Source organism: Lissotriton helveticus, chromosome 11 (genome assembly GCF_964261635.1).
Source record: "Lissotriton helveticus chromosome 11, aLisHel1.1, whole genome shotgun sequence".
NCBI classification, from domain to species: domain Eukaryota; kingdom Metazoa; phylum Chordata; class Amphibia; order Caudata; family Salamandridae; genus Lissotriton; species Lissotriton helveticus.
In genome coordinates this window covers 418,099,488-418,121,988 of record NC_136072.1, presented here as the reverse complement: position 1 = coordinate 418,121,988, position 22,501 = coordinate 418,099,488, and the positions used below count along the sequence as shown (strand labels likewise).

Sequence of the window (22,501 nt, the reverse complement as noted above, 5' to 3'; positions counted from 1 at the left end):
AGGAACAAAAACTGCTGAGAGGAAGGTGGACTGTGTAAAACTTCCGAGGATAGGTACCAGGTCTGAATAGAAGGGGTCGGCGCAGCTGCAATGAGGAAAAGCCGCCGGGCAGAGGTGCCTGCCTGTGACCCTGTGTGCAGGCATCCCTGCCTGCCAGGATGCGGGCACCCGCCGGGCCTTGGGGCTAACGGGTTGCACGAGCGAGTGCGCCATTTCCTGGGGCAGGGAGAGTGAAAAATGAAGGAAGAACTTCGGAAAATATAGGCATCTTAAGTGGCTGTAAGTCCAGCAAAACCGGCTCTTGATACTTGTGCTTTGGGAGCTACACGTTTCTGTCTCAGAGCGCAAGTGTACGACTATAATTCATTTGAGGGGCCTATTGCGCGGTGTTACTGGCCAGTATTCCCTATAAGACAACAAGTCCCACAATGCATTGCGCTGGATGAGTTGTGACACCCTGCAAGATGCGTCATGAGGCCCGGCATTATATCCACCTGGCCTGTTTCTAATATTACTGATGCTCTGTGTAACCCCGCTCGCCTCATCTACCTCGGATAAAGAACAAATGAAATCTAACATCAGGTTTACATCCCCGTTTGCATTCAGATTTTCCACATTTCATTAATTTTGCTGCAAAAAACGGATTACAAAATCTCGAAAAAGTAAAGTCCACATTTGTAAAGCGCACAATCACCCGTAAGGGTCTCTAGGCGCTGACGCACTGGCGGCGGTAGTGGCTTGTAACCCCCCCTCCCCCGAGCCTTGTGTTGTCTCAGAAATCAGTATCGGATCTTTTTGGCACTTCGTGCTTTCACGTGAACCCTTGCCCGCGCGCTCTGCTGGCGCCTACTCTTTATTTCGTTTACCTTCAAGGTTTCAGTAAGACACACACACAGACATACAAACTCGAGAACACAAAGAAACATACATTCCGATATGGAGAGGGAGAAATACACAGTCACACATGTAGACAGACATACACACAGAAACATTAAGCTATAGAGGGAGAGGAAGGCACACAGTCACATGTGTAAACTAACAAACACACAAACATTCACATTCAGAAAGAGAAACACACAGGCACACATGCAAACAGAAACAATCAGATACAGGGTTGAGGAATGCACACCGTCAGACGTGTAAACACACATACACAAACATTCAGACAGAGAAAAATAAACAGTCACAAATGTAAATAACAAACATTCAGATACAGAGAAAGAAAAATGAACGCAGTCACGCATGTAAACAAAAAAACACACAAACATTCAGATACAGAGAGCGAAAAAAGCACACAGGCACTCATGCGTACACATTCAGAGAGAGAGAAACACAGTCACACATGTAAACAGAGCACATGCATACATGGGCACTAGAACATCCCAGGGAGAAATACAGCTCCCTCCCACAAGGTTAGGACTGGAGCTGTGCTTCCGTAGAGCTGCAGACACTTTAAACAGGCCTATTTCAAAGTGGAATACTCTGCTAAAATACTTTCCATTGATTTCAGGCTGAAAATGAATGATTATTTGTAAAATAAAGTGCCGCAAAAATGCCGCTAAATTTCCATATTTGTGCCGCTAAATTTCCATATTTGTGCCGCTAAATTTGCTAATCCATGCCGCTATATCCTGGGGGGTCTGACTATTCATTGTGTGTGCGTGCGTGTGTGTGTAAACCGCAGAGTGTATGTCTGTGTGTGTGTGTAAACCTCAGTGTGTGCAGTGGCACCAGTGTGTGGTAGATGGCGTTGTGTAGCAGGTGTAGTGTTATCAGTATAATTAGCTATGATTGTGCAGCAGGTGCAGTGGCACCAGTGTGGTGTAGCTATCATTGGTGCAGCATGTGCAGTGGTACCGGTGATTGGTAGCTACCATTGGTGGACATGGTGCAGTGGTAGTGTTGCTTAGCTATGATTGTGCAGCAGGTGCAGTAGCACCAGTGTGTGGCGTAGTTACCATTCGTGGAGCAGGTGAGGTGTTATCAGTGTTACTTAGCTATGATTGCGCAGCAGGTGTAGTACCACCAGTGTGGCGTAGCTACCATTGTGCAGCAGGTGCAGTGGCACCAGTGCGTCATAGTCACACACACCACCAGCCATCAGTGCACGCGTCAATTGTTAACGCATCCACAATTAACTATTGTAGCAATCTCAGTATGCTACACTTTACTTTTAAACATATTCATGTAAAGCACAGCATGCCACCATTGCTACAATTCAAATCTAACTCACATAATTCCACTACACACCACATGCACACACTCCATAACACATGGCGAAAAGACATTGCCATTTACAATGCCATTAGCTCAAAGTCAAATAAATCCGAGCCCGATTGCATTTCTAATGCTTGTTCTTTTTGCTGCAGGCAACCAAGTCTAGGTGGGCGGGCCAGGAGGAGTTCAAGGGGAGGAGTAGTGCACACCATAAAGTGGGCATGATGGTTTGGCCAGCTGTTTAATGCATTCCAAACCGTTGTGCGCACTTTGATCTTCCTCCACCCGAGCTGTGTTGTACAGCTGGGTGGAATAGAGGTATAGGCTGCTAGGCCCTGACTAAGCATTAAGCAAGCCGCTCAGGCCAAACATGATGCTGATCTCATGAGAGCAACTATTTGATTGGCGTCTAGGAGCCTGCGCAGTGTGCAGGGACCCCCGAGGAGAAGAATCCCGAGACGGCGTTCGGCAGCGCATCAGCAGGTAAGTGATTTTTAATTTATGTATTGTATTCCTCCTTCCCCCACACCTCACCTCCTTCCCACGCCCACCACTTGTTAAAAAAGTGATCTGCTACTGAATAACTGGAGCCTCTGCCTGTGTGTAAGGATTCTTGCAGAGGCTGCACACGAAGGGGGCTCAAGAGCCGGTGCCACAACGATCGCCATGCCCCCCTGTGACAAGCCGGCTCACGGGCAGTCTTTGGCGCGCAAAAGCAAAGGCGTGAAAAACAGGCCTCGCCCCCGTTTCCCCCTGCGGCGACCGCCGAACAGGCGCTGCCCCCCCCTCCGACCAATAGGGGCCCAAGAGCAACATACAAACCCCCCAATGGGGCGAAGGCAGCAGCTAGGCGGAATAGGCAAGGGGGGGATATAAGGCCTGCTCCCCCAGGTGAGCTCCATATTCACATCCGGAGGGGGGAGCAGCACCACTGGCAGAATCTTTGCCCACCCACCCACACCTAAGGAGCAGCAATGACGCAGTGCTGTGGAGCAGAGACAAGCAAACAGAGAACTAAGCGGATAATGGTTGGTAAGGTGGCACACCGGAGAGTGGTGTGCCACAATTGGACCACTAACCTTGGGATGCCTCGCGGCTGGGAGAGCTGGCCTAAGGGCAACGGGTAAGACCACTCACCTTCAGATGCCTCATGGCTGGGAGAGGCGGCCTACCAAAGGGGGGGGGGGGTAGAAAACGGAGACGGCGCTCGCAGCCCAGCCCCCGCCGGATGGCAGGGCACAACAAGAATCAGACAAGGTTGCGAGTCGTGGCCTAACTCTGGGGACAGAAGCTACTCCCTCCCCCGCGCAAAGAGAGCCCAAACCCAACCTACCAAAGAAAAACGACCCGGAAGGGCCAAGAGAGACTAGACAGCAAAAGTACAAATTTATGCATGTTGTCATTGTATTCCAAAATAAACTGCGGTCAACAAATGACCACCAAAAAAGAAACGTGTACGTTGGTCGTTTGACAGAATGAGGAATACAGAATGGGGGAAATTTGTAAATGCACGGATGGGGGGTATGGGGCAAGTGCGAGGGTTAAGGGAGCCCTCCAGGTAGCTACGTGTAGTCACTCCAGACTAGCTGAGACAAAAAAAGAGTGGGAAGAATTTGTGAAGGATGGGGGTTGCTATCTTAGGGCTGCACTCACCCGTTATCTTGCACTATGCCAATTCTAGGGAAGAGGAAATGGGTGCTAAACTGTACAGGCCACCCTAAATTCAGATATATATGTAGATGAAAGTACAACAGGGGATCATTAGAGTCTTGCATTCTTTGACATTGGTATTGAAATAAAGCAGAGTCATTGATGTATCGTGACATCGCAGCATTTTACTGTCACTTAGCCCAGTAAAGGTATCAAAAGCAGGACCGCTTTTGATTTATAGACTCCTATTTAACTTTTTTTAGCACGTTATTCCCTGGTGTGACCTTAGTTGTTGAACCAAGGCTTGCAAGTTATTTTTCCCTCTCCTCAATTCAGGCCTATTGCACTCTCTTTGTCAGTCTACTGGGGATATAAAATGGTTTAACAGTAAAAACAGGCCTTGCTGCTTTAGAGAAATTTAAAAATAGAATTGGTAAAGCACATCATAAAAGAACAAAGTGAAGCAGAGAGAGTATTGACACACTGAAATTTAAAATTCAGCCATAATGCACTTCACGGTTGTGTTGTTGGTGCTAAGAGAGAGAAATCAATCCTTTTCATTACCCCTTTGGTGATATTATGTAATATATGCATTATTTAGCGAGACCCGCCGTTCAAGGTATAACTTGCAGATGTTATTTAAAAGCAGCTGGGGACGCATAGAAATGTTCCTGATGAAAGGGTTTCTATTTCTAATCACACCATTAGAAAGGATCCGGATGAGCGTATGCAAAATAGCAACACTTCCCATGTTCCTCTGCACACCACACAATTCCCCTGCAGTCACGAATCAATGTATTTTCCTCCATAATTTAGACAAAAGATAGGAGTTAATGCACATTTTAAGAATCTTCCTTGCAGGAAAGGTAAGGTGAGACTCAAGTTAGTGGAGTCCCTGTGTTTGTGAAGGAGGCAGGAAAGAGCTTACGGATCACTCAAATCAAATCAGTTTTTTTATTGATTCAGACCTCATCAAAGATCAACAATTTAAAACATTCAAAATCGATACAACGTTAAATATGACAAGCTTATTAAATGTCGTCTATTAATACAGTAGTAAAGTTTTTTTAAATCTGTACAGTTTATAACATACAAATTCATTTGGGGGTGATCTAATTAAAACGATCAAATCACTAGTTCTAGATATATTTAAAATTTAAAGATTTTATAAACTGGTTCCGAACTATTTTGACAGAAAATAGGTAATTCCATTGTCCTTTCTATTAAACTAACCCCTTCCGCAGAGGGATTAGGATAAATCGGACACATTCCTGCTAGGAGCATTATATCCATCGTTAATACCCTGGAACATCACCCACGGGCAGTGCCTAACTTGAGCTGGTGGTAGGCTCCAACGCTAATTTTTGGGGATCAGGACTTATTTTTCATCATCAAACGACTCAGAGCAAAGAGAGAACGAAAAAGGGAGGACGAAAGAGGCCAACAAAGTTAGGATAACCGTGATAAAAGGAGGAAGCAAGTATGAAAAGGAAACCTTCAAGAGTAAGATAAAGACACATGATGAACTGTAGGGTGGAAGAAGAAACAGGCGTGAGGTGGAATCAAGACGAGGCAGCTTTGGTATTCAGCAATCCAGCATTTAGCAGTGGTGATGGCGGAGTGCTAAGAAAAATCTTTGGGTGTCTGCACATATTTATTTATATTTTACAAATTAATTGCTGCACACAGGGCTTGGATGACAGGAGAGCCGTGTTAACAAAGAGGAAAACGATCTTTTGAAGGCCATGACACAGCAGTGTCCAAGAAAGGCCTAAGAGGCCCAGATTCGAGCTAGAGATTCTGGCTATCCTGGTGAGATACGTTTGCATTCAATGAATTTAAACAGGACTAATTTGTATAGTGGCTATCCAGAAAATCTGGCAAGGGTCCAGCCTTCCTGGATATGTGTTGGACACACTTTTGGGTCAGGAGCGTCTCAGTGTTATGAAGAATTGTGGGCAGTAATAAACAAAATTGGTTATAGTTCTTATTAAGGGCACTGACATTCAACTTGTTGTATATATTTGACTTATTCTGTTTCATGCCATGAGCACCTTAAAAGGTATACGGAAGTCTCGTATTTTGCGGTTTTGTAATTATGTAAGATTATTCAAAATTACTCGTAATTACGTAAAATGCAAATCCATCAATTTCGTGCTATATTTTAGCATGAAATCCTTCACTGCATCAATTTTTGGTGCAAGGACGCATTTAAACAAAAGCTCCGCAAACAGCAGGCACTCGTTTTGTATTTTTTTGGTGGGTTCACAGTAAATATTATACTGAGGATTTTGCAGTTGCGGTAAACTGAGCAGGGAGCGGCGCTTAATTATGCAAAGTGGCGTAATGGCGTTATTTTGAGACTTTCACCCAACAAGCGTAACACAAAATTCCCATAATTATGCATACCACGGCAGTATAATTCATTTCACCCAGGCCTAGTATAATCCAGCTTTGGATACATCACAAATATAGTAAACTGCACTGCTCTCTTTTCACAGGCAGTCCCTTCGTACACTACCTGTGATCAGGAGCTGCCCGTGCAAGTAAGAGCGGTGGGGTGGGTTTAGGGGGGGATTCGAAAGACGACCACGAGGGAAAATTAAATAAATAGATCATTTTCTCTCGTCTTCGTCTGTGAACTCCCACCTGCCCCACCGCACTTACCTACGCGGGCTTCGGCTGCCTGTGATCTCTTGATAAACATCCACTTTAACCCGTTTACCGCGGTGCAAATTCTGCCGCGGTGCGGGCGTTCTATTAGGTGGGCGGGGCTGCGTCGGTCAACGGTCGTGCACAGCACCAGGGAGGTAGTGCTCGCGTCGGCCAACGGAACGGGTTAGATTTAGTCATACAGTAAACCATCCATTTTAAATCGTATATCTTCCACACCACTTCTTTAGATAAGTAATTACTTTTATTGATAGCACTTGATGTGTAGTCGTGAAGTATTCTTTACAATACATGCATTTCACTTCTTTAATATTTCTTAAACCCCTTTCTTCTTTTACATGAAAATGAATGTCATTCCTTTTAATGCCTCACAGTACATCAACCTTCGTGCCCCAGTAGATTTCGGACCCATCTAGTGTCCTTTGTCAAGGGGTCCTTTCCAGTGCTTTAAATGGAAAAAAATAAGTGCAGGTACTCATTAAAATGAGCTAGAGTTGTAGTGAGTGGGCGGGGCTGGGTGGAGCTAGGGGCGGGGCTAAGGGCAAGACATAATGATAATTAACAACTTCCATAATAGTTGCAGCACACACCAAAACACATGATAAATGTGTTTATATAAACAAAGCAGGTTAACTCAATATACAAAATGAAAGAAAAATGCGATAATATGTTAACTTTTCATTTTTTTGCAATAGTTGCACCTTCTTAATGCCATACTGTTAATTGATGATGTTTAGCACAATACTATATATTTTTGAGCACGTGAGTAGGAAGAAACTGAAAATAACCCCACATCAAACCAAAGCTCTTATGGCAACTAGCAAATGAAGCAAATCATCATGACCTTCTCCAGAAGATATCTCTTGTCTCTTCCATCCATCTATCCAGTCATCCTTTCATCCTACCATTTACCTGCTGATGTCCACCATTTACCCTTTACATTCTGTCGTATATTCGTTTTTTCATCCATCATTCAGTTTTTCACCATTCTGTCTGTCCACCCTTCATATCCAAACCTATCCATTACGTTTTAAACCTATCCATTCATCCTTAAACCTATCCATTCATCCTTTCACTCATCCATCTCTTTATCCACCCTTTCACTCATTCATCAATCCTTTTTCACATCTATCCATCAACCCTTTCACTCCTTTATACCATTCACTCAATCCCTCCTTTCACCCATCCATCATCCACCCTTTCACTCATCCATCATCCACCCTATCATCCATCCTCCCTCACTTCCATTCATCCATCCAATCTTTCACTTACACATCCATCATCCGCCCTCCGCCCTTTTATCCAATCATCCACCCTCTTTCACCCATACATCCATTCACTCATCCATCCATTCACTCATCCATCCATCAATACATCCACCCTAGCTCACTCATCCACCCACTCACTCACCCACCAACATTTCCTACTACGTTATTCATGAACCTTTGTCACCATAGACATGTACACACAACGTGCCACCCATTTTCTTTAAAATACCTCCTGAGCATGCCTTGATTCTCTCTCTCGCGCGTTTTTCTTAAAAAAACAGTCATACAAATGCAGGCACACTGGGTAATTGAGGCATTTTTTTAGGAAGGTGGGTTTCTCAGTGCAGAACGCTGTTAGATTAGCTCTCTAAGAGTCTCTTACATCGCATTGTCTGGGCATTAACCCTCTGATCCAGAGAAAGTACAGGAAGTGTGAGAATACGCCGCCCTTGCCACTGCTAAAATGTTTATGTTTAAAGTACTTTTCACTACCTGAAGTGCTGCGCTTTGAAAATCACACGCGCACACTAGCAGGTAAAATGAATCGCCACCCTGCTTTGTCTAGCACAGCGTGACCGTGAGCACCTCGCATTATTCAAGTGAGCCCTGCCGATTAGCTCAGCAGGGGCTTAGATGGGGGGCTACAGAAGTGGCGCCTTGGCTGACAGAAACGTCCCCACCTTCTCATTCGCACTCTCAGCCAGTGACCTCCCTTTTCATGAGTACCGGTACTCTCCTCTGGTAGAAGCAGGGCACAAGTCCTAAAAAAAGAAGTGGTGGGACGCTGTCACCAAAGTGACGTCACGACAGGAAGTGACGCCACGAAAGGTGGCTCCGATCTCGTCCCAGAGAGGCCAAAAAGGTGAAGTCCAGCTGTTTGGCAGGGGGGACAGCGTCCCCCCTGTTAAATAAGTGGGAGGACGCCATCCACCCGCGTGGTACCCCGACTCGAGCCCTGGGTAGAAGAGAAGTGCCGGCACTCAGAGTGACAAATCTAAGAAGTGCCGGTACTCCATACCGGTGAGTACCGGCCCATTTAAAGCACTGGTCCTTTCTCCCGTAATGTAAATTTAATGTACTTTTTATGGGTTCGAAATGCATTTGGGCATTAAGTTTGATTTAGTCCGACACAAATTACAAAAGTGCTTTTTTCGGTTTGATATTTATGTCAATTGTGCATTTCATGGAGAAGATATTGTATTATTTTCTGACTTTAAAGCGCTTTGGATCACCTTCATCCTCCAACCATTGTCTTTTTTTGCTGCTGAATCTTCACCGATTGGGCTTCGACATCTTGGCTCAGCCATCAAGAGTATTGAAGAAACTCCGATTTTTTTTTGGGGCTGTTTCGGAGTGTTTTTCCACTCCATTGGAATGCATCAGGACTATTTTACATCTGAAATCCGTCAGAGTGGAGCCTGGCAGCACTTGGGCGCGTGCACTGATAAAAGCATCTAACAAATGGATGCTAGAGGGAAAAAAAGGTTTGTGTAATTTTTTCCTGCTTCCATTTTTCAGATTCTTTTGCCAGAGCTCTCTCCAGAGTGCTGCCGTGCCATTCACTGATTGATTACAAACGTGGGGGTTATCTTGGAATGCTAGCTTAATACTCTGTTATTGTTTCTCTGTTTCAACATGGCTACCACGTTTATAATAATTTGGCAAGCAGCACCGAGGATGAGAACTGACAAAAGCAGCTGAAAAATGGATGCTACAGGAACAAAAGGAAATCTAGTTTCTGAAGCATCAATTTTTTTCAAGTGTTTGTGCTGGCCCTCACTGGACAGTGAGGTTGAGCCGCGTTTAAATGAGGTTCTGTCATGCACGCTATCTCCTCGCACTCCCTACCACAAGGAGCATCACAACACAGGTAAGTATTTGAGATATTTACATTGGGAGTCAGTCCAATGTATAGGGACTTCGCAACGAAGGTAAGTATATGTAGGGATAGTAGGGACATTTTGGGTTCAGGAATAGGTAGTAAGTATGGTGGAAAGGAACCTTTAGGGGTTGCAAGGTGTTTCTAGGATTCAGGGAAAGGTGTTTTAGGGGTGGATAGGAGTTTTTAGGTTTTAAGAATGATTAGTTTTTAGGTGTGGCACAGAGTTTTTAGGTTTTAGTAATGAGAAGTTTTTAGGTGTGGTAAGGAGTTTTTAGGGTTCAGAGATGAGTGTTTTCAGTGATGGTAAGGAGGTTTTAGGGTTCAGGGATGGGTAGTGAAATGGGGTAGGGGTTTTTAGGGTTTAGAGGTGGGTAGTGATGTAGTGATTAGGGGGTAAGTGAATCATATCTATGTGTGTTAGTGTAAGTGTGTGCATATATATGTATATATTTATTTATTTATTTATTTGTAAGCGCAACATTCATCCGAGGACAGCGCTAGGAAAGCAAACACCTGAAATGAGAGAAAGATAGCATTCAAACTCTAGTTGTTTTAATTAGACCCTAGGGAACAAATGGGTTTTTGTGCTTTTTTGTTATATCTATGTGTATATGTGTGTGTGTGTGTATAAATATATATATACTAGCAGCCCGCCCCAGCGTTGCCTGGGGCAGAAGGGGGCTGGGGGCAGCATTTCCGGATTGCGGCAGCGTTGCCCGGGGCAGAAGGGGGCTGGGGGCAACATTTCAGGCTTGGGTGCACTCCCGCCCCGGCCCCCGCCCGCCTCGACATTGCCCAGACCGCCTCCCGCCTCCTTCCCGCCTCCTGCCTGCCTCCCGCCTCCCGCCTCGCCTTTGCCTTTGCCTTACCTGAGCCGCCGCTCTTCCCCGCGCTCCGGACTTCACCGCCACTCCTCGCTGCTCGTCACCGCTCCTCCCCGCCTGTCGTCATCACGCACGTTGCGGACATCGCTAGGTCGTGGCCGGCGCTACTTTTAGGGGACTACTTTGTTTTTAAAGTTTAATTTTTTTAATTTACGTTTTATTTTTATTTTATGCAGCCTATGTCCATTTACACACCCTGAGGATTACAACAATGTATTGGGTGTGTGGATTGGCGCTGTGGTTCCCGAGTTTACCGTGCCAAAAGGTTTCTGTTCTCTCTTTATAATAGTAGTATAGATATAACACAACACAACCCCTACTCCACAAGGAAGAAAGCACGCACACGAGTGCTGCTGGATTAAAACTTTTTTTATTGCATTGGGCCTCCCCTGACCCAGCAAACAGGAGAGACGTGTTTTGGCTATCACAGCAGCCTTTTTCAATCATATAGTGTGTATCTATATATGTTTACATTTCTATGTCTAGCTGTCACCAATATGGAGTTACAGTTGGGTCATAGTTTTCATAGAAAGAGTGTTTTTTTTGTTTTGCTAATAACTTTGGCTCAGTTTGATGAAATTCATCCAACTCAGCTCCTTCCTGGAAAGTTTCGGGTTGATCTTGTAAGCGGGAGCTGAGAAAAAGGGGGTCCCAAAACACATTTTTCCCATGCAATTACCCATCGCAATTTTAAGAGCATTTTTAGAAAAAGAACTGAACAGAATTGCATCTAATTTGGCAGAAAGGCTAGATCTTTACTCAGAATCCGTGCCTTTTGTGATGTGGTAGAAATCTCTTCTGCTGTTTTTGAGTAATTAAGATTCAAAAGTTAATCATATCAGGACAGTTTTTTCAGGGGAAGTAAAGCGGTATTCCCGCAGTAATATGAATTAAAAAAAACAGACTGATCTGACATGGCCATTCTGGCTGGGCTGATTCTTTGGGAGCAGGGTCAAGACTTATTTGCTCATGGCTGGGTCCAAACTGAGGTGGTATGGTGGGCAAAAGAATGCTTGGCTGGGATGCTACCCTGAGCAATTGCCAGTGGTTAGACATATTGCAAGCATTCCTCCCATTACCTTTTGTGTGTTTGATGTACCACCCTAATGGCAAGGGTATGCCCAGAAGCGCGGCCCAATATATTGGGCCATTGAAACTAAACTACACCTGACTAAAGAGTCCCAGTGAGGGCGAAAGCAGTCTTGCGCTGCTTGTGTTCTGGTACAGGGAGGGCCTGGCCCTGGCAGGTAGGGCTGGACTGCTCCTTTTGGAGCAGGGTCAAGACTGATTTGCATGTGGCTGGGTCCAACTGAGGTGTATGGCATTATGGGGGAAAAAATGATGGAATGGAATGGTACCCCTATTGACTGCCAGTGGTTATACTTATTGCATGCATTCAACTCCATCAGCTTTGGTGTGTCTTACTGTCCAAGAGGGATTTTTTCATGTCACCTGATCGGCTGGCTGCAACATCAACAGCAATGATGTGGCTTTCATTTTAAGGACTCATTAAGGACTCGGTGATTGATCCCTGTGCCCCACATTTGTAAAAAATAATTAAAAAAAGGTATAAGCAGGGGCAGCCAGCCAGCTCGCCGGTGGGGGAGCAGGATGCTTTAAAAAACATAAATACAATTTAAATAAAACTTACCATGCCCCTAGGTCCCGCGTCTTCTCTCCTGCTGCCTATGTCCGACTCCAGGACGGAACAGGAAGCAGGCACCCAGACTCTCACCCCTAAGTCAATCACAATGCTCCAATGGAGCGTTATGATTGGTCTGGGCTCCGTGACACGGTGCTCAGCCAGGGGCTGTAGGGATGGGCATGGTCTCCATGCAGGCTGTAATGCAGCCTGCATGGAGAACAGGGGGGGGGGCATGACTGTTTTGGGCGGCCTGAGAGGGCCGACCATACAGTCATTGCACACAGGGGTGTCTACCACTCCTCCCCTGCAGCTCTGCCACACCTCCTCACGCACTGCCGCTGCAGGATGAAACAATAAAATTATAACAACATTCCGTTATTATCATTTTATTTTTTCCTTTCGTTGCTGCTCCTGGCAGTGGGGTGACGCTCCTCGCCTTAACGGAATCGTCGCCACTTGGTGCAAGGATCAAAGTAGAGGTACCCAAAATCACTGGCCCTTGTGGCAGGGTGTCTCAGAAAAACACCCATGGGGTCAAAATAAAATAAATATTGTGCCCGATACTCCTGTAGGACTCTAGGAGGCCTCAAGTGAGGTCCTGCAAGCATACCTTCAGACCAAGTGTGACCCCCCACACCTGTTTGGTCTCGCGGACGAACCACTGTACTGGGGGTAAAAATTGTGGGGTGGGGGTTGTGCGACTGTTGTGGCTCAGCAATTTGTGGAAGTTAGGAGCCTGTCGGGGTGTTGAATGCAGGTCCTGGCCATAGACCAGACCCTGATGCCAGCTCCACGCTGCACATAGCTGAAGCCATTGTGCAACAGGTGGTTAGCCACCTGGGTGGGGGTTAGGTACAGGCCTGCTCGCAGGTTGTCTGCTCACGGATGGTTGAGCGCTGGCCAGGCCCTGCAGCTAACCCCACAACAGAGAGGCTAGCCACGGGGGGGTGCAGAGCCGACGTCCATCCCCCTACTATTCATGGGGAAAAGGTATTGTTAATGAGGGAGTTGGGTAAATATGATATTTTTTTTAATCGAGAAATTAACTGAAAAACACATAGGTTAAATTGACATTATAGTTAGACCTTGTAATTAAATACAAACTATGGTTTTAATACCCCAAAACACTGAGCTAACGCTTACTTATGCCCCTTCTATTCACCCTAAGGACCTCATGTGTACCCATGGTACCAGGGCACTGAGCAATTTGATTGACTGGCTGCAACATTAACAGAAATATTGTGGCTGTAATTTTTAGGACCCTGTGTGCAAGGGTATGCGGTAGTGGTAACCTGAATAGCCGGGCTTTGTGACAGGGGCGTCCTAGAAAGACCACCCTGAGGTTAAAATAAATTATGTTATCAGTTTTGTCATTTAAGATGTCTTGAATGATGTAATATGTGAGGTCACTGCATCCTGTCAGCTAATTGATCCAATGCCTCCCCTTTGGCTGTGCTCATCATTTTTGCTGGCATGCACTCCCATGCACATGAAGTTTGGAGCAGGCAGGCGACTGCGAACTCTCCAGACTCACCTCCCAGCTGAGACACAACTTTCCTCCATCCAGGAAACCCTTACCACACCTCACTGCCTTCAAGCTATCCTCATTATGAACATGCTGCTAACTCTTCAGGTCTCCTCTCAAGAGCAATGCTATCTCTCACCTTTCACCACACACCAAGGAAAGAACTTCACCTGTCACCCTCTTCCCAACTCAGTATGCCTCTTCTCCATGTTAGATTCAGAGTTGACTCCATGTTCTGTGTGTCCCACCACCACTACTACTTCTACTACTATTACTATATAACTTCTCCTACAACCTCTTTCTGCCGAATCCGGCCACCCTGTAAGCCACAATCTGTCCTCTTGAAGCTATACCAAATGAGTGCATGTCATATCCAGACTTCTTCCACTGCCTCCCACGGTCACCTGCGTAACCTGCACACCCAATACTGACTACAAGAAATACTGTGGCTCCCCTCACACTCCTGTCTACATTCACATGCCTATTTCCCAGCACCTTTTCTTTGCTCCACAGTTAGATTCGTAAACAGAAAGATTGACCTAAAAAAGGCATTTCTCCATATCAGCCTGAGTCAAGATGTATGTAATATGTGTACGAAGAAAAGGTGCTTTATAATGCTAACTTGAGAATTCTATGAGACCCCAGTTGCTTTTACATATATCTTAAAAATCCCAGACTCTAAGAAATGTTGAAATGGAGATTAGGCATAATACCCGCATGACAAAATAAGTGATAATGAAAATGATTATGAGTTAGAGTCATAAGTTTCATCACACGGATACGAAGGGGAGCACGTCACCTGGTCCATCTTGCAAGAAAATGAAATCTACCATGGCTTGATTAAACAGACGGGGATACTTTACACTTCTGGTTATACTGGGATTGAGCGATACAGGATTTTTCGAACCGCATACTGTCTAATAAATACAGGGTTTAGAATTAATAACTGGAGTTATATTGAAATACGCCAGGAAGTGGTTTACTATGAAGATGTGAAATTTGAGCCCTGAAGAAGTCCTCAAGCAGGACGAAACGCGTTGGCTACTGTGGTGTTTTTGAAGAAAAGGAATTTAAATAAAGCAATTTGTACAACAAGAGAAATTTGTTGGGAATGTCCATTCAGTGTATACTTTTTCTTGTGTGCTGATCAATTCTGGTTGCTAGAGTCAGAAGTGTACCTTTTGATTTAAATTTTAAATATTCTATGCAGTACGTACTCCTTGGGTATCCAATGTTGTCTGTCAGATGCCTACATTTGTGACACTGTACATGTACTATATTGTTGTGCTGTGCCTTATTAACCTATGTACAAGTGTTTCTTTTGCTTCAAAACATAGGCTATCTAAAGGTTTCACCACCGTATGAAGGCTGCAGGTAGTATGTTCTGTGGCACCTTCAAACATTGGTTATTTTAGATATTTGATACAGATAAATACTATCGTGTATTAGGGCATTTATTCTGGTACAGACGTTTAGCATCTTGAGGAACTTGGCTTTTTGCAGAATAGTTGTATACATGTTGAACACCGTGTGCAGTGAGGGTTTCACATATGTCTGTGGTTGCTTGTTAATGTGCACTAGGCTGCCCCTGAAGTGTATGGCATAGGGTCAATGTTGCACATAACCCAAGCTTGCTTTACCTGGGGGGGCGGATGTATGATAGCAGTAACAATGCTTATTATTATTCTGAGTTACTTTGCATCTACTTTCAGGCTCTAATGCTATACCCGTTTATAAAGCAATGTGTACAAAAGAATCATGGATGATGCGATCAGTGATGCCATCAGTGATGTCATTTGTGATGTCATAAAACATGTCATCAGTGATGTAATATGTGATGTCATAAGCAGTGCATGGCAGGGCACAATTTATAGATATCTCTGCCAACTATAACTGGTGAATTTCTGTGGTTTAGTTAAAAATGTTACTGTTGTCATTGGCATATTCACCTAACTATAAAGTTAGTTTAACCTTTGATTTTTTTTCAGTGAATAAAGTGTGTGGGTGTGTGTGTGTGTGTGTTTGCAAAAAATAAATAGACCATAACCTAGCACGAAAATGAATGGAAAAAAAGAATGAAAAGACCTCGGCAATAAAAGTACTACTTGGCTACCGGACTTGCCATCGAAGTACTCTTTAGGCAGATGTTTGCATATGCTCTAGTAAAATGCCATTATTCTTAGTGAAGAGAGATGACCTAAATTGGCTGACTCTTTGGCCCATGGCACTTGAACTGAGAAATTAAGAGGACTGACTGAATGTGTGTGTGTCTGTACACATACACATTCAGTCAGCCCTCTTCATGTATGTGTACAGCAAAATCCTAGAAGGAGAAATCAGCATTCCAGAGTCCGCAACAGCTGTTGTTGAGGCAATTCAACCCGATGCATTTCAGCTTCACAGAATCCTTTCTCAAAATAAAAATGTGTCAGCACCATTTGAAATAAATAAAACCGCATCAAATAGAAACTGAAAACAGACTGCCCGACTGTTAGCCTATAACACTGATTGTGACTTGATTGCCCTACACACCCTCCTAAAAAAGGGGTGTTCATTTCCTTACCTTTTTTGACTGCACCGCTTAATCTTGACAGTTGCAGTTATAACCGCTCATTCGTAACAGTTTAAAGTGCAACTTCTGTCTGCTTTTATAGTGGGAAATGCATTGTAAATAAATGTCAATGAATATTCATAAAATCACACCTTTTCTGTTTCCAACATGTGCAGGTCTACCTTCAAAGGTAGTCATATGGGAACACTAACATTTCTACCTCTGATCAACAGTTAAGAACACAGACAAGTTGTCCTACGAAACTCTAAATACTTCCCATGATTTTTTCAATATGTAGATCTGTATTGTAAATTCTTATTGATGGGTGGCGCTGCTGGGTGGATGGCAGGTTTGCAGACATTTCACCGCGGGACGAATGTTGGTATATGCTCCCCAGGTGATTGGTTTTTATTTTCTTATTTTTACGTTTGTTCCTCCTGTGCCCTTGCTGGCGTCCCCACCGTGCCAACAATCATTTTGCCACCTATAACTACAATGCTGTTTAATGGAGAGCTCCAGTGCAGATGGCAAAATGTCCGTCAGCATAATTAACACAGGCCAAAGTACGCATACACAGATGGTACTGATCCTATAATAATCCACAGGGGAGGGGGTTGGGGGGCAGCTGAATGCAGAAAAGTCTGCCACCCGGACAGATTTGGAGGGTGGTCCAGTACAGCGACTGCCATTTTGTGTGGGGCTTCATTATAGCTCAAACATTGCCCAGCACATTATGCATAGGGTGGTTTTGGTCTACCAGCCACAATTTTAGGTTCAGGTGACCTGGCGGCTGGTAGGCTGTATTTGACAGTGCCTCCTGAGTGCGTTTAGCGGCTCTCCCAAGCTTACTTACTCAGAGAGGCAATGGCAGGAGGAGGCCCCCATGTGCAGCAGCCACGCTCTCCCGCCAGGGGCTGGGGCTGAGGTGGTGGGCAGCATGTGGTCAGTGCTGGTACTAGGGCTTCTTGCCTATATCTTTGCCTGGCTTTGGTTCGGAGTCTCTGATGAGAGTGAGGACAAGGGGGCGGTGACAAGCCAGCCAGGAGCAAAACCCGTATTAACCATGAGAAGAGAGGTTTGGGGGGCAGCTGACCACAGGGAAGTCTACCCCCGGGCAGATTGGGAGGGTGGGGCAGTCCAGCAACTGCCAATTTGTGTTGGGATACAATATAGCCCAAAAATAGCCCAGCACTTTATGCATAGGGTGGTTTTGGGCTACCAGCCACTATTTTAGGTTCAGGTGACCTGGTGGCTGGTAGACTGTATTTAGTGGTATTTTTGTAGTGGTTGTGGCTTTATCGTAGGGTAACTTACCTGTTTAGGATTATCGCGATGGCAGGAAGATTGCAGAGGTGATAACGCTGTCTAAGCGGCAGCCATTTTTTCTTGCTCCCCACCGCATTCAAGGCGGGCAGCGTCGGAGCAGTGCTTGCGACCTCTCCGTGTCTAGTGGAGTGCCCGCATGCGAGGCTGGGGCTGAGTGGCATGAGGTAAGGCCTGTGTGGTGAATGAGTCCGAGTCAGGGTTGGAAGTGAAGGCATCGGGTGGGAGGCGGTTTCTGTTGGGTCGTCCAACGGCAGCAGGAGGTTGATTGAAGGCCCGTCTGGGCTGGAGAGGGTGGGCTGGGGGACGTGGCCCCATTGCGCAGTAGGCGCGTGTAAGGGGATGTGGGGAACAGCAATATGAGTAAGCGGGTGGTGTCAATGGAGCCGCCCTAGTATGAAGAGAGCCATGAGGGGGGAGGGACCGCAGGCGTGCTGCGTCCACGGGACCTCTAGAGGATATAGATGCACCCGGGAGGCGGGGCAGGCCAGGGGGCAGGGCCGGAGGGGGTTCTTTGGAATGGCATCAGGGGGTAGCCTGGGGAGTGTAGCAGGAAAGATGGGGTCCTGGGCATTTACTAGGTGGGAGGGGGGCCTAGGAGCAGCCATATACCTGGAGCGGGGTAGATGTAGTCGAGGACAGCCCAGATCGGTCTGGCCTGGACATATTTGGGCATTGGGAGGAGGCAGCTGATGGGAGAGAGCGGGGTACGGTGGGCTGCCTTGATGACTATTTAGGCGGGAGGGTCGCTCGGGTGACAATTATTGCGTAGTTAAGGGACACACAGCGCTGGGATGGGTCCTTGAGGAAGGGGGTGCGGTCAGGACGTCTCGGCCTAGTTGGGGGGGTTGCAGGGCTTGGGGTGGTGGAAATTCTTGGCTTTATGGCGACGTGTGCAGCAGGGAGCAGGGTGCCGGCACACCAGTCCTTTCTTCTCTGTACAAGGGGAGGCAAAGGTTTCCAGACTTGGTAGAACTGGGAGTGGCTCAACAGCATTGAGGAGAAGAGAGGCCTGAGCCCAGCGTGGTTCGCTTGGCGCCATCGAGGGACCCTGACGCATGAAGATCCAGAACAACTTCGTGGACCCCGCGGCTGGTAGGTCTCAAACGGCCCTAGTACGAGAGGAGTGACAAGTCAGCGAGGGGCAGCTGTGAACCGGCTGGGCAGGTTTGCTTTGGCCCCCCGGACGCTGGGTGTCGCAGCACCATGGTAACACGTGGAGTGAGTAAGGTGCACGGGAAGGTACAGGTTAGTGACTGGGACCGTTTAGATGACCCCTTGGAGGTGAACACTTTGGACTACCATGAGGATAGCCTGGAGGAGAGAGGGCTCTATGAAGAGGAGCTGGAAAGCAGTGGGGGCAGGACACGCTAATGAGTTGTCCAGTATGTTGCAGGTGCGTAAAGAACGGGCCCCGAAAGGTGGAAAGGAGGAGAAAATACTGGCGAGGCAGACTGCAACAGCAGGGGCACTGACCTTGGCACCAGTTAAGGACAATGGGAAGGATCTCTCTCCTAAGAAGGTTTCCATGGGCATTGATACTAGCCCATGGTCTGAAGCAAGGGGAGAGAGACTGCGCAAAGGATGAAACATACCAGACGTGGTAGTAGGTACAGAGAGGGAGAGCAGGCAAGGCAGAGGAAGAGGGATGTCGGGGTGGATGAAGCGAAGAAGGCGCTAGACAGTAAAGAATTGAAGTGTACGAAATTTTCGTACATGGGAGTGACAAAACCAGTGGGTGCTCTTTGAGGTTGGCCACGAAGGAAATCATTTGAAAAGGTAAGTATGTTGAAATGTTAAAACTCTTACACAGAGAGGTGTGGTCAAAGGCGGGCTCAAATGAGGAGCAATATGAGTTGGCCAAGCGGCCGGTAGGTCCCCTCACTATAGAAAATTGTACGGCTTCCTTTTTTTGATTTATGCTAGCATTTATTGCAAAAATGTATGCAGAACGCTGCGTGGCCATGTTTAAGGACATGGGTGTGATTCGGGAAGCCCAGATAATGGAAGGGATAAGCGTGGGTGCCGTACGGTGAAGAATTCTGGGCAGGTTTGACTTGGGCCCCGGAAGCGAAATGCGGGGAACTTGATTACAAATTATGGCAACACACCATGGGGGCTGCGAAATTGAGGAAGACTATCGTCACGGCAAGTGGTCTGCCAAAAGTTTATCACCCCAGTCAACGACGTCCCACACAGGGAGAGGTGAGAGGACCGTCAAAACATAAAAAGCCACTGCCGGGGGCAGGAGGGTTGGGCTGTGATTTAAAAAAAGGGATGTGTATGCAGGAGTATTGTAAATTCTAACACAAATGTTTGAAATACGCAGGCAGACACCCCCTTATCACCTGCTATGGGACGGGGGTGCGACCGAAGGTCATGGCTTAGGTCAGTTGCAACAGTATGCGGGAGGACAGGGTGGTCATCAGCAGCAATTCTCGATACAGAGAGTAGGTAGAGGGGGCCAGAGACCTGCTGCAAAAGGCTCATACTCTGGTTAACCTCGAGAGGTTGGAATATTGGCTTGAGTCCTACGTGCAGCCTGTAGAGGCACAATGGTTGTTGAACTGGTTTCGCTGGGGTTTTGGGTTGGGGTAGGACGGGCCAAGGACGCGTCGGTGGGCTGACAATTTGCGCACAGACTTGGAGCATAGACAAGTAGTGAGGGACCAGTGTGAAAAGGAGATTAATGAGGGCAGGGCCATTTATAGATGGCCTATGATAGACCTTGTCGTGTCACCCGTTGGGGTGGTTCCCAAATAAAAAAAGGTGGTCTATTTTGTTTGATACAGCATCTGTCCTCGCTGGAGGGCCAGTCGGTAAATGATTTAATTGCAGACAAGGTAGCGTCGGTGTCCTACTCTTCAGTAGGCATGGCAATGTCCCTTGTGGTGGGGGCGGGCCTGGGAAAGTTGTTGGCAGATGGCAACATGAAATTAGTTTTTCGGCTGCCTCCGGTACACCCAGAGGACTTCCAGCTATTGGGTTTGCATTTTGAAGGCAAATGATATGTTGATAAGGCACTGCCAATGGACTGTCAATATCCTGTGCATTATTTGAGTGCTTCAGTACGTTCTTGTAACGGGTTCACATGGCAGACTTGCCATCAGTTTGTAGCAAACTATTTGGATGATTTTTTTCATGGCGAGGGCACCCGGTTCGGCGGACTGCCAGAGACTGTTGGCAAGGTTCCAAGAGCTCATGGGTGACCTAGGAGTGCCACAGGCACTGGAGAAAACAGTGGGGATTTGAGGATGTGGTGTATTTTCTTCGAGGAGTTTAACAGTATTCCATTGATGAGGCAGCCAGATCTCGACTAGAATGTGCAAAAAATAATTCTGATGCGGTAGCCGGGGTTTCGGTTTGTATTTGCAGGGGAGATGGTGCACGGAGAAATGGACTGCTACATGAGCCAATGCGGGCAGGAGCATTGCATTCTTGGTGCTCTTTCTTTTAGTGGTAGCGGTGACTCTCTGGGGCATGGAGGTGGCGCACAGGCGGGTGTTATTTTGGGTTAACAACATGTCAGTAGTGGTAGTGGTGAATAGACAGTCAGCCAGGGATAGACAGGTGCTGAAGTTGCTGCAGGTGTGTTCTGGGATGTTTGCACTATGACATAACTTTTAGAGTGTGCTACTTTCCGGGCATGGACAATGACATTGCGGATGCTGTGTGTCATTCACAGTTGGATAGATTTTATGGGTTAGTCAAGGACGCTGACAAACACCCGATGCCCATGCCAGAGATTCTGTGGTTCATAGGCAACGCAAGCTGGTACAACAGGTGGTAGGGTCCTTGGCTGTTTACTACATGATGGTCATATATTCAAGCTTGGGGGTAATTCTTGGCGTCGCGATGCAGCACAGGTGGGCAGATCGGGTGAGGAGCGAAGGCGTGATACGGTATATCTTTGGGCTAATTGCGAAAGGTCTTTTGTGGATGACTATTGAATGGAAGCTGGCAGGATTAGCCTTCATAGGTAAGTTGGTGTGGCCCCCCCCCACCCATTGGGGAGCTAGGTTGTAGATTCTGGAGGGTTGGGCACGGGAGCAGGATTAGATGAGGTGGTCAGAAAACCACTATCTTGGAACCTGTTGCAGCAGGTATTGCAGCAGTCACACGATGTTTGTTGAGATGTGGGGGAAACCTGCTTATTTTCTACAGTAATGGTCTGGATGCTTTGGGGCCTTTCGGTATCGGAATTACTAGGGGGAGGGAACACTTTTTTAGGAAGACGTGATACAGGCTTCGAGGAGTTGAGAGGTGTGGATTTGCTTATCAAAAAATAATCAGAGGGCAGGGGAAGAGGGTTATCCTGAATGCAATGGCTACTTCTAGAGTGTGCCCGGTTGCATGGGGCAGGCACTGTGGTAGAAAAACAGATATTTGAGGTGAGCAGATTCAGAGTGTCGCTGGTGTGGCAGGGTGCTCTTTATAGCATCTGATCTCCACCTAAATTTAGGGACTACCCAGAGTTCTCTGCTTCCTATTTTACATAATGTATTCTGCACTCTAAGCCTGAAAGGGTATTGTTTTGATTAAGATATATGTATATATATATATGTATAGATATATAATCAACACAGTTCAGAAATTGCTGCGCACTCCTGCCATAATTATCTAAATATTTTTTTTATTATTTAAATAATTACAAACGCGAGAATACTGACAAACGCGTTTCAGCCACCTGGCCTTCGACATTGACGACTTTGTCAATATTCTTGTGTTTGTAATTATTTAAATAATAATTAAAAAAATACATTGATAATTATGGACGTAGTGTGCAGCAATTTCTGAATTGTGTTGATTTCATGCTACGCGAGTCCGCGCTCGCGGCTTCTGCACCAGCTGCATTGGGGGCGGGGGATCTGCCAAACAACGTT

General features: G+C 46.3%; 1 protein-coding gene across 1 annotated transcript in view; it reads left to right on the top strand.

The window, feature by feature from the left end:
* The window catches only part of PPP2R3A (protein phosphatase 2 regulatory subunit B''alpha), a 1,303,908-nt gene that overhangs the window by 331,276 nt on the left and 950,131 nt on the right, over positions 1-22,501 (top strand). The gene's annotated exons all lie outside the window — the stretch shown is intronic.